Genomic DNA, 12,165 nt, shown 5'->3' on the forward strand with positions numbered 1-12,165 from the left:
AATCATCTGTTGCAACATAACAGGCGTTTGCCAAATGCCCTACAACCAGATAAACACAATCAACAACTACTAAATAAGTAGAGGGACAATAATTTTATTAATTATAAACTAGAATTATATCTTACAATGAATAGACGTTACTATCCGCGAGATAAGGAAACTCTAGGATTAATTATGATTTTCAAGACACGATAAAAAAATGAAAAACATATGAGTGTCCATATAGGATTCGAGCCTAGATCTTTCAGGTATTTGTCACCGGCTTATATCACTGATCTATACATCAATGTTTACTTTGATTAAAAATTACAATATACAATTTTCAATATACAAAATTTAACTTCTTATTTCTCAACTTGCTTCTATATTATCATTTATGTATAACTATAACATAACCCGAATTACACATGCAAAATAATTAATGATGCAGTGATGATAACATACCCTAAATACAATTCAACAACTAAAAAATGTAAAATACATATTTGTAAATTAAAATCATATAAATATAAGTCCAGGGACATACAAGAATCAAGATTTTATATACATATCCTTGTAAAATTGAAAGTTGTGTACAGATTTAATTCTTTCTTTAAAATATTTTAAAGTTATTTTAATGATTTTCATCAGTAATTAACGAAACGCTGTCCTGAGAAATGTCTCCATTCGATGGAAAAATTATATGTTGCTGTATTGTTATCCAATATTAATTAAAATTATATGTAAAATTTATTATGTTATGTATGACGGTCAAGACAAAAAGCGCGTGGTCGGAATCGACACTATCTTTTTCCAACCGCCTAGTAAATGTTTAAACGACGCTCTCGAAATTGATTTTGCTACCCTCAGAAGCCAACTTAATTAATACAATTGCCCCTTTTACGGTGGGATATTGACTGGTGCAGTTTTTTATATAAATAATTTTGCCATAAAACTTATTCTAAAAATAGAAATTTTGTAAACCAATCCAATTTGCTATTTTATTTCAAAATAACGGGTTTTCAAAATATTGAAAAATAGGTAGTTCCTTTTTTAAAAAATAGAAAAAAAGTAAATAAGGTTTTAAAATAAAATTTAAGAAATGTTTTTTTTTTATTCGGATTTTTTAATGATATAACGAAATTCGAGGACATGGTTACTGCCGTAGTTTTAATCATATCGACATGCAACTTGTTTTAAAAATAGCTTTTATAAATATTTCGACTAAGCTTGTTAATTCGTTATAATATTTAAAAAATCTTAAAAAAGTAAAAACGATTAAAAATTGTAATTAAAAATAAATCGTAACTACTTTAAATAAAACCCTATAGAAAGAAGTTAAGAAAGCAAAAAGTCTATAATTTATATCAAAATAACACAAAAATTAAAATAAAAAACTTTTTTACACACATACAAAAATATTGTGGCCTTTGCCGAACAGATTTTTTGAAATAAAATTAAGAATAGAAAACAGGTAAGTATTATAGTTGAACAATGCTATAATAACAATATTACATAATAACACTAAAATATTTACTTGTATTTTAACATCTCAGGACCGAATTTTAATGGGATTTTACTCGATTATAATCTGATTTATATGTAAAAATAAGTGCTAGAAATAGCGTTAGGTTTTCTCAGTGGCGTAGCTAGGGTATGTGCCACCCAGGGCGATCCTTAAAATTGCCGCCTTCCCCCCCCCCCATACATTTTTTGTAGGGTCATAAAATCAGCATTTCTTAAAATAATAAATTGGTTATTATTAAGCTCTTGTTATTCGTGGATTTATATATGTTTTAGTATATTCAAGGTTAAGAACCACACTAGACGATCCCATCGCGAATATGCCGCCCTCAAGCAAGTGCCGCCCGGGGCGGCCCGCCCCCTCCGCCCCCCCCCCCATTTTCCTATCAAGTATAGCCTTGTTTTTCTATAGTCAATTTGTCACTGAATAGATAAAAACTAGAAACATATTTTAAGTCAAAGTATTACTTTAAATATACATATATAATATATATCAGATGTGGCGAAAAACCTTATGAAATGTCTTTAATTCCAGTTAAATAATAAAATAAATAATTAACTATGATACAACTATAACCATTCCATTATATTGTTTCTAGAAATAGACAGTTGTAATTTTTTTAACCATCTCACACAAAACTCATATTCAATTACATATACGGTTTATAATTAACAGCTTTAGAAAATTTTATTTTATTTTAAGTTGAACCGCTTATCAGTTTGTTATTTTTATAGCTGCTGCCACTGGAGATTTTGTGTGTGAATTCTTCAATACGATACTAGACCACCCACACTATTTATTTATGATAAGCAAATCATTGTACACTTTGCTTAGCACAAACGTATCGACAAATACAGTTCAAACAAAGCTAATGAAACAATATACAAAGAAGCTTGCTGATAATAGTATTCATCGTATACTGTGTTGATAAATCAATAAAAGAAAACGATAATAATGATTAGGAGCAGACGTTATGATTCAAGATGATAATAATACACATTAAAATTGTCCAGAAGCAAAGCTCAATAAAAATGTAAAATTACTAACGCAAACTTTAAGAAGCAGCTTTAGAACCAAATTAAATAATATTCAGCTGGAATCTGTTGAAATAAAAATCTTTGACATATAATACATATTTTAATAAATTATAACAAGATTAAGTTTCATGACTCAAATATGGAATGTGAACGATTTGTATATGATATTTATAGATTTGGAAATAAAATATTTTTCTTATGTATTGACTCATAGTTTGTCGTATTTGTTGAAACATCATATACATCAGATTTTAATCTAATAATATGTTTTTTTAGTTTTTATATAATTTTAATTTCTAATGTGAAACGTTTTTGATCTCAATACATTTTTCTTAAGGATTTTTTTTAACATAGTTTATTTTGAAAGAAGATGATGAATCAAAATGATTCACGACTATTTAGATTATCAATTTTTTTAAAATGGTCAAAGCTTAATATATACAATAGTATAAAAATAAAGGTAACATAAAAAATAAATAAAAAATGTAAAAAAGGTGAAAGTTTTTAAGGCAATTAAACGCACCAGACCAGCTCCTCGTAGCTGACACATATAAATATTCAATGCCAGCGTAGCTGGATTGCGAAATCATGGTCAAATCGAACCCTGCGGACGTCTAATTTCGTACTAGCAGCATGTTACGAAGGATTTATACTCAGAAGTTCATAGAACAATGAATTCATTTATGTTTTATGAGGTAAACCGTTTCTAATTTATACGTCTTTATGATTGTTATCCCCACGACCAAACATGACTTTTGTTGCTAACGTAAAATTATAAGTATACGAAATCAAGCATAGCTGGTTCCAATTTGTTGTAGATAACTTAATATTCTATCAATCTTAATTACTATTAAGTAAATATGTTTCTCAGTACAAAAATAAAAGTGTGTAAATTGAACTTATGTGTATTTAAAAAATACCATAAAATAAATGTAACAAGCAATTTTGAGTACTGATATACTACAATTCTAATGTACTTTTTAACTGTACAAATACAAAAAATAACTAGTCGGAACTCACCTTAAATTTTTCATCTCCTGTTACTCTTAATTAGATTATTTGTTGCCATGAACTTTTCTAAATATCCCTTTGATTCCACCTGAAATATGTCAGGAAGTACCATATGGTGCAGAGCAATAAAATTCGCGATCCCCGAATGAGAATCTTAGCAAGAAATGGGTTAATCGGAAAATTCCGCAATTTTTTTTTCGTAATTTTCGTTTTGCTGATTTAGCAAATAAAATAAAATTTTAACATCTATTTAGCATCAGTATTTTTTTATACGCTTCAATTGTTAGTAATATATCATATACATAATTTTAGATGAATACAATACAAATAATAGCATATAATAAATAAAAGTATGTAAATATATACTACATATATGTATATGTGAAACTATTTATTTTGAGGTTTTAATCTATGAAAATGTTTATAATATAAATTATTGTTATAACTCGAATTCGCACATGCAAGTAGTTAAAATTCCATTAGGAAAAAGCCGCAAGACTAATAAAAAATGTATATATTTTTTTTATATTTAATTTTGCTTAAATTTTTAATACAATTTATTTATAAAAACAAAGTATTCCTTACCAATAAAAACACAGTAAGTATCCCAGTTTATAAAGATAGTAATATTAAATGTAGAAAGAACGTGCAAAGTAAAAATACTCGACTTGAGGTACATCCTATCTATTATTTAATCATTGCTATAGAAATATAGATAGAAAATTGTTCAAAATTTTCACATAGATATATATGATACTACTGTAACTAATTTATCAACCAGAGATTTATATCTGCATTATATTTTGTCACCAATCTTTCGATATTCACCAAGTAGACGCTGTGCCGTGAGTTCAGTGAATTGTACACCAACGCTCCCAGCAAAAAGGCAAAGGATACAAATACAGATAGGATTGTACCTCTTCAAAGGGATAATTGATTTTTGCGCTCTTGTTGGTCAAAATTCGGTTCAGATATGCTTCATTCGACTCTCACTTAAGTCGTAAAATTGTTAAAGTAAAGTCTTACTATGAATGCTAGATAACCGAGCGTTTTCCGAAATAAAAATATTAAAAAAACGACCACTGACTGGCCACCCTTTGCCCCTTCCTATAAAATTTGCAGTTCTCTGGAATGCCAAAAGCAGAAAATCTTAATCCACTGCTGTTTGGTCCATTTATAAATGACATAATCACAGCATTGTTTTCATGCTGATGATAAAAATATTCAAATTCTAAATCCATTGGAGAGATTGCTTATTTTTTATCAATTCAAAATGATATTGATTATATCGGGCTCACCCAACCACTAAAGAAACGTGTTAAAAGCGTAATAAGTCAAGTAGTCATAAGTCTATATGACTTGTAAAAATGTATTTTTGTTATGATGATGTACGTGACGATCGGAGATTTGGACAGGTTTGGTGAATACGTCCCCAAATGCACAAAATAAAGCCGCTCTGTGACTTTATTAATGTTATCGTATGTAAATACCGACAAGCAGGTGAAATGGGCTTTTCTGGATTACAAGTGCCCTATTACAGTATTGCAGAATCAAACCACAATGGTTACACATAAATATTTATAATAAAGACATCATAAAATAATAAATATAATTCCACTCATAAATCAGCGTCTAAAGTAAGATAATCGAATAAACCATCTCCACTTCGAACAGCGTGTTTAAGCGCGTACATAATTTGGATTAGATACTTTTATTCAAAATTCCCTTCTATTATCAAGAAGTATCATCGCGAAATAAATCAATCTTTGAAAAAAATTATATGAATAATAAAATTTTGCCTCTATATAAACAACAAATTTCGGTTTGCTCGCTCTCTTCATTCAGACTAAAATATGAGTCGTCAATACGGGATAGATTTCGGATCCACTCGAAACACTAATTTAATATAGTTGCTAGCAGTATGTAGTATTAATATTATTAGATTAAAAGATTTTTCTTTCGAACTGCTGGAGTGCAAAATGGTTGCCTTTTATAACAATACAAAACGACGTAAAAAAATAAAAATCGGTTGACATTTTCCAGTTCTACATCGTACTTTGGCAGTGTTTTGACAGTTCTCAGTGTTGGCAAGCCACCGCTCTACGTGAGAGGATGGTGTTTTTGAGGACTGGCAGCACTCCTCTCTCGCTATGGCCAAGAACTAGCCCGCAGCGTCACTTGTCAGCTCTCAGAAAAATGGTCGTTTCATGAAAACCTATGCGCAACGGTACTAAAAGTTTAGAAAAATTGACGAAATTAAACATTTTTCGTATTTTTGTTTAATATAATTTAAATTATATAATACAATGACCCAGAATGCACCACAAGGAGGTGGCAGCAAACCTAACCAACTATCCAAATAAGGACCACAACCAAATTAGATATATAGCCTGATATATAGCCTTAGCCATAATAATGGGGCACCCCTTAAAGTAAAGTGTAACTCTTTACAACTGCATAATCTGCCAAATTAGATAGTTTTAACCGTAATTTTGAAGACTTTACAAAGAAATTTGTAGTTTTTAAATGATCACTTGAGTTATAAAAAAAGATTGCAGGTCAAATTGTCCAGTCTCGCTTAAGTGACCGTTATGTTCAGTTGTGTGATTTTGCCCTTTATTTATTGCTATAATTTTTTTTATTTAATAATTTATTTTGAATATTAAATACACATTTACAAATGCCAAGAAACGCGAATTAAGTGAAGCTAAAAGAGCAAATATAATTTAATTGCATTTGTATATTGCATATTAATAATTGAATATATCAGAAATTAATAATCACATTAATTATTTATGACACGCTGTCCAAAATGCTTTGAAACGGCTCAAAGAATGTGATTCTTACATATTAAAGCCAATAGCTAGAAGAAAACGAAAGACAACTGTCCAGGAAAATCGAATGTTGATTGGCGAGCCCCTTAAAAATCGTCGAAAATGTCGTCAAAGCCGGCTGCTAAAGTCTTTGCAAGTGGATGGGCTTCTATTTTTTTGCGGACGGTGAGAAAAAACCTAACAATTTGGAACTCAGAGGTTGTAAAGCCCGACACAAACCGTGGCTTTCAGAAATAAATAAAACTTTAAGATTAGAGTGTGCGAAGACACTAATGTTGTACATCTGATGATTAGGCAAAAGTCATCTGGTACGATGAATTCAATTTTGATGTAATTTTAAGCTAAAATTGGTTAAAATAAAAAAATGTTAAAAACTTAATTTGTATCTAGCTGATTGCGTAGTACCTAAGGTTTAATCTATAGCTGAAGCTTTATGATCTGGGATTGCATGGCAGCAGCAGCTTTAGGAAACCTGTACACTTGCGAGGGTATAAATAGTAACATTTATATTTCAATGTTGGAATCCACTTTATTGGATTTCAACTGAAAAATATTTTTAAGCATAGACCACGCTACCATCCCATTCCAGCAAGAAAACGCTCCCTGCTATACTTCGCTAAAATGAGAGAGTTGGTTTGTGTCAAAGGGTTTGACGCTTTTAGAATAGCTTACTCAGTCACCAGACCTAAATCCTATAGAGCATTTATGTGAAAAATTAAAAGAAAAGATTGCCCAACACAATTACATATCCAAAATTGAGCTGCGAGAAAAATTCAGGTGGAATGGAAAAAATTGTCTCAGTCCACCTGCAAGACATTAGTTGACAATTTGCCAAAAAGGGTTGCAGCTGCAAATAAACCTAAGGGTGGGCCTACTAAATAGTAAAAATAAGCTTAAAATAAACACTTCAAATAACCTTAATCAGTTTTTTATTTATATTTTCAGGATGTTTTAGAATATAACACATTTATTGGGGTGCCCCATTATTATGGTCAAGCCTGTATATATAAAAAAAATTCTGTGTATATTATAATTTACTATACATTTATTACATACTCCTCGTATTTTTACATACACTAACAACGGACCACAAAATAGAATTGTAAAATAATTTGCGCTTGTAAAAACCGTACAGTAATGATAAAAATGAACATATTTTTATAAAGCAAACTTCTCTTTAAATATATTTATTAAAACTTGTAAGAAGAACTTTACTTTTAAATGGACGAAAGATTTAACGTTTAGACCAAAAACGGGCTGGCGCTTCGTTCCGAACTAGCTGTCATTCGACCGATATTTTATGATCAAATTATTACAATGCCTTTTTTTAAATTGATTAAAACAGGTAATCTATTAGCGTCAGCTGTATTATTTTGGATGGTATATTCTACATACTAATATAAATCGCAAATTCTATAGAACCAGGCATTGGAAACCAAGAACAGACTATTGGAACGATGAACGATACAGAATTGCATAGATTAAAGGTACGTTTTATTAATACAATTTCAAATTACGTATGAACTAATGGAATGTATTATTTTCTAGCTCGAACCTATTGAAACCGATAATAAAAACGATTTTGACGAACATGACGATATGCTAGAAATTGGTTAGAAAAACATTAAAAAAATGTTCAATCATATATAACAATCTTTTATTTATTAGTTTATGTATGTTTTCAGAAACCCACGATGTTAAAGACATACTTATTAAGAACAACGTTAATAGATCATCTCGATCTAGAAGTAATTCAATGCACTTTGATTGTGGCAAGTGTTTGTGTGTATTCACAACTGAATCTACTTTCTTAACGCATATTAAAGATGTTCATTCGCTTGACTCGGGACACTTTCAATGTGTTTATTGTGATGAAACTTTTAATGATACGTTAAGTCATTCGAATCATATCCGTACCCACATCTGTCAAATGTACTTCTCGTGTAAAAAGTGCGGAATAATACTAAACAATATGAATTCAATTACGGCACATGAGGGAATTCATAATCTTCCGTCTGACTTTGAATGTGACTATTGTGGAAAACAATTTAAAGATAAAAAGGAACTGTATCAACATATTTACATTCATACAGATTTCTACCTGTTTATATGTGTTGAATGCGGGAAAGCGTTCAAAAGTAGTTCTTCCCTTAGTAGACATAAAACGAGAGCTAACCACCATAATTCTAATAATTTTAAACTTTTAAAATGCAGTCAGTGTGAAAAAATATTAAAAAATAAAAGTTCATATTATAAGCATATTAAACGTCATGCTCTCACTTATGGCTTCGAATGTGACTATTGTAATAAAAAATTTAAAGTCAAATATGATGTTCGTTGCCATATTATGAAAACGCATAGAGATAAATTTGTTAAAAATGAGATTATCAAATGCAATAAGTGTGGAAAAGTATTCAAACACAAAAGTTATCTTTCTGTACATACAAAATACGTTCACCTCGATTCTGAGAATAATTCGGATAAGGTTAAATCAGCTGAATTTAATTTCGAATGCGACAAGTGTGGAAAAGTATTCAAGCGTAAGACTTACCTCACTGTACATAAAAAACATACACATATCAATACTGAAAATGTTAAACATCACGATTCAGATAAGAGTATAATTGCTGACTCTAATTCTAATCTTGAATGTGAGAAGTGTGGAAAGATTTTCAAGCGAAAAGTTTACCTTACAGTACATCAAAAATATAGACATCTGGATTCTGATAATGTAAAACGTCACACTCGGTATAAGACTATAATTGCTGACTCTAATTCTAATCATCAATGCGAGAAGTGTGGGAAAATGTTCACGCTAAAAAATAGCCTTTATAAACATGCCAAAAATGCTCACACAAATAATTATATTATATGTGACATATGTGGTAAGTTATGCAAATGTAAACTTTATCTTACAGAACACATCAAAAACTCTCACTCCAACTTTGAATGTGACAAATGTGGCAAAGGGTTCAAACAGAAAATTTACCTCTCTGCGCATAAAAATAATTGTCGCAGTGATTCTGATAATGTTGAATTGGACAAGTTGTAAAAATATATATTTAGAAGGACACAATTCTGTTTGCATCAGCAAAATCATGTATAATATTGTATCACTGTACTCAATACATAATGCAAAGTTGGTTTCAATAGATAATATCACCAAGGTATTCAGTCTGTTATTTTATTTTCTGTCTTAAATACGTATTTAATCTTTTCAATAATGAAAAACTAAATTCTGCAGAAGAATCAAACATGTACATAATGTTTTTCATTTTTTGTCAGTTACCAGTTTTCTAAGCTGTGACATGAAATAGTTTTCTTTACTGATAATTTAAAATATGTGCCGAAATGAATACATCACATTATAAGTTAAACTTGCATGTAAAAAACATATATACTACCGCTCAATAGTTTAGGAACAAAAAAGTTAAATTGTAATTTTATGTCTATTTAAGATAATAATTAATATAATGTCAATTTTTTTACTTATGTAAACCGTCGACTCGAATTCGAAATGTATATATTTTAAAAGTAATTATAAATAAGTATATATAAGAAGTGATACACAATGTTGTGTTTAATTTCTATATGTCTAATCCTAAAATTAATTTTGAGCACAAGTATAAAACTTGAAAAATCACGAAATACGAAATCTATCGTTATAACAGGCGTTAACCAATACATCATACTACAGTCTATTAGACAAATCTGGTAGATTTCTTAAGAATTATAACAATCGCAGAGGATCTTATGAGGCAACTTCAAAAAAAATGTATTTACACATATAACAAAATCTGAGGACACAATATCATTTTATGGTTTACAGGTCATCTTATTATGTGAATATGCCTTAGATGTGACTTGATAAGTTTTATGAACAAAAATGCAGAAATTGCCTTAGTCTCAATGACGCTTTTGTTGGTGTGGCAATTAAATTCATCTACGAAAACCCGCTTGAAGATATGAGAGTAGTATTTAGTCTGTATCAAATGCAACAGTTTTTCTGGATGTCTTTTCGAGAATGTAAACACGGAATCTACGAATCATTTATATTTCATTTAGTTGCAGTCTGAACTGATGATCGTTTATTAGTAGATCTAGTGAAATTTACTTAAACATAATCACCGAGTGCACATTTTTTTAAACAAATAAACCCGTCATTAAAGATAAATATATAGTGACCAGATTTTCAAAAATAAAAAGTTTCCGAAAATAAAAATAGTGTTAATAAAAATACACATTGTTCAAATGTAAAAAAGTCTGATACAAATAAAATCAGAAACCCGTCAATTTGACGGGTTCTGTAAATGTAGTGTTAAACAGAACACTGCCCAACTCAATTACAATACAATAATCAGGATATTGCTCTCCGGGCTCACATAAACTGAAATCTCAGTGATTACTCCAAAAGTGAGTAGCATCCCGGCACTTTCATTTTTAGATCTACATTACTGAGTAATTGACAAGTTTCTAATTTTCACTGCTGCAAATGTCAGTTGAGTATTAATACCTTTAGGCCAATGTTTTTGATCAAGTATGCGAGACCAATACTCCAACTGATTGCCTTTATGTAAGGATCTTTTATTAAATCTTTTACTTCACGAAAGCAACAACGCATTTATAATAAAGTCCAAAATGATGTCACCTTTCTTTAAAAACTTGTACTAGTATTTTTATTTTTTCGTTTGCCTTGTACATGTTTATGTTCATGTTACGGACCTGTGAGTCCAAATTTAATTCTGATTTATAGAGAGCACATGCATCAATCCTAGGTCGAACAAAAATTTTGTACATCTGATTTTTCTTTTCAAGCAATCATAAGCGCATTTATCATTTTTATCTCTTGTAGAATCGCTTCTTCAAAATGCCACAAAAGGGATTTAGTTTTTATTTACCATCATAATCTAACAGGCTATCCCCAATGCGTCACGATAGGCAAAAACAATACAGTGGTGCATTGAATAACGAAAATTCGTTCCGTTACGGAACTAATATGTCAAATCAATTTTCTCTACTGAAATAGATTAATTTGAATTAAAATGGTAAATATAAAATTTGTTCGTATTCGAAACACGCGTGATTCAAGGTGCCACTGTACATAGCGCTATTCCAGTACCCAAAATAAATATAATTAAAATAATACATAGTAAGAAAGAGAATATAATATTGAAATTAACTGATGAGAACCGGACCAGCTTCTCGTAGCTGACATTAAACAAAGCAATGCGCAATGCCAGCGTATTAAGGAGTCGGATCGCGACAGCCATAGGTGAGTCGGTTAATGCGGACATCAGAAAAGGATCGTGATTATCTAAGACGTTCCGGAATCCAAAACTGGAATTCCACGAGAGTTAGATTGTCGATAGCCCCCTTTAGTATTTTAAATAATATATTTATAATGTATTTATATATAGGTTTTATTATGGCCAAAACTTGGCGGCACTCTGTTAGCACTGACGTGACGTAGACACATTCTCATGGCGATTTTGGAGGGCTCGCACGGCCAATGCGTGCACCGTTCACCGAACATCATACATTCTAACATGTAACTACATATATCGGGGTCTAATTGCCATCCGTCGTCAAACTGTTTGACCGCCGACGAGGTTCACGTGGGAGCAAACGGAGTCAGACAAAATGGCCGACATAGATGCCGTTGCAGAACTGTTTGCCGCAATCCCACCGGAACTTTCTTGGTTCCGGACTCGAGCTAGTACACCACCGAAGCGATGGGTCTGCGCCCCCTATCAGGTGCCCCCGTCGACAGCTGTCGCCG

The 12,165-nt window shown here is 30.8% G+C and overlaps 1 long non-coding RNA gene across 1 annotated transcript; it reads left to right on the forward strand.

Moving 5' to 3' along the window:
- The first annotated feature begins 7,599 nt into the window (after nt 1-7,599).
- Nucleotides 7,600-9,958, forward strand: LOC148234665 (uncharacterized). The gene is made up of 4 exons (XR_015809554.1): nt 7,600-7,731; nt 7,806-7,873; nt 7,935-7,998; nt 8,072-9,958. It is a non-coding gene; the product is annotated as an uncharacterized LOC148234665 (long non-coding RNA).
- The last annotated feature ends 2,207 nt before the right edge of the window (nt 9,959-12,165 follow it).

The sequence above is a fragment of the Plectrocnemia conspersa genome, unplaced genomic scaffold (assembly GCF_051122295.1).
Source record: "Plectrocnemia conspersa isolate PC_06_02 unplaced genomic scaffold, ASM5112229v1 ptg000005l, whole genome shotgun sequence".
Lineage (NCBI taxonomy): Eukaryota > Metazoa > Arthropoda > Insecta > Trichoptera > Polycentropodidae > Plectrocnemia > Plectrocnemia conspersa.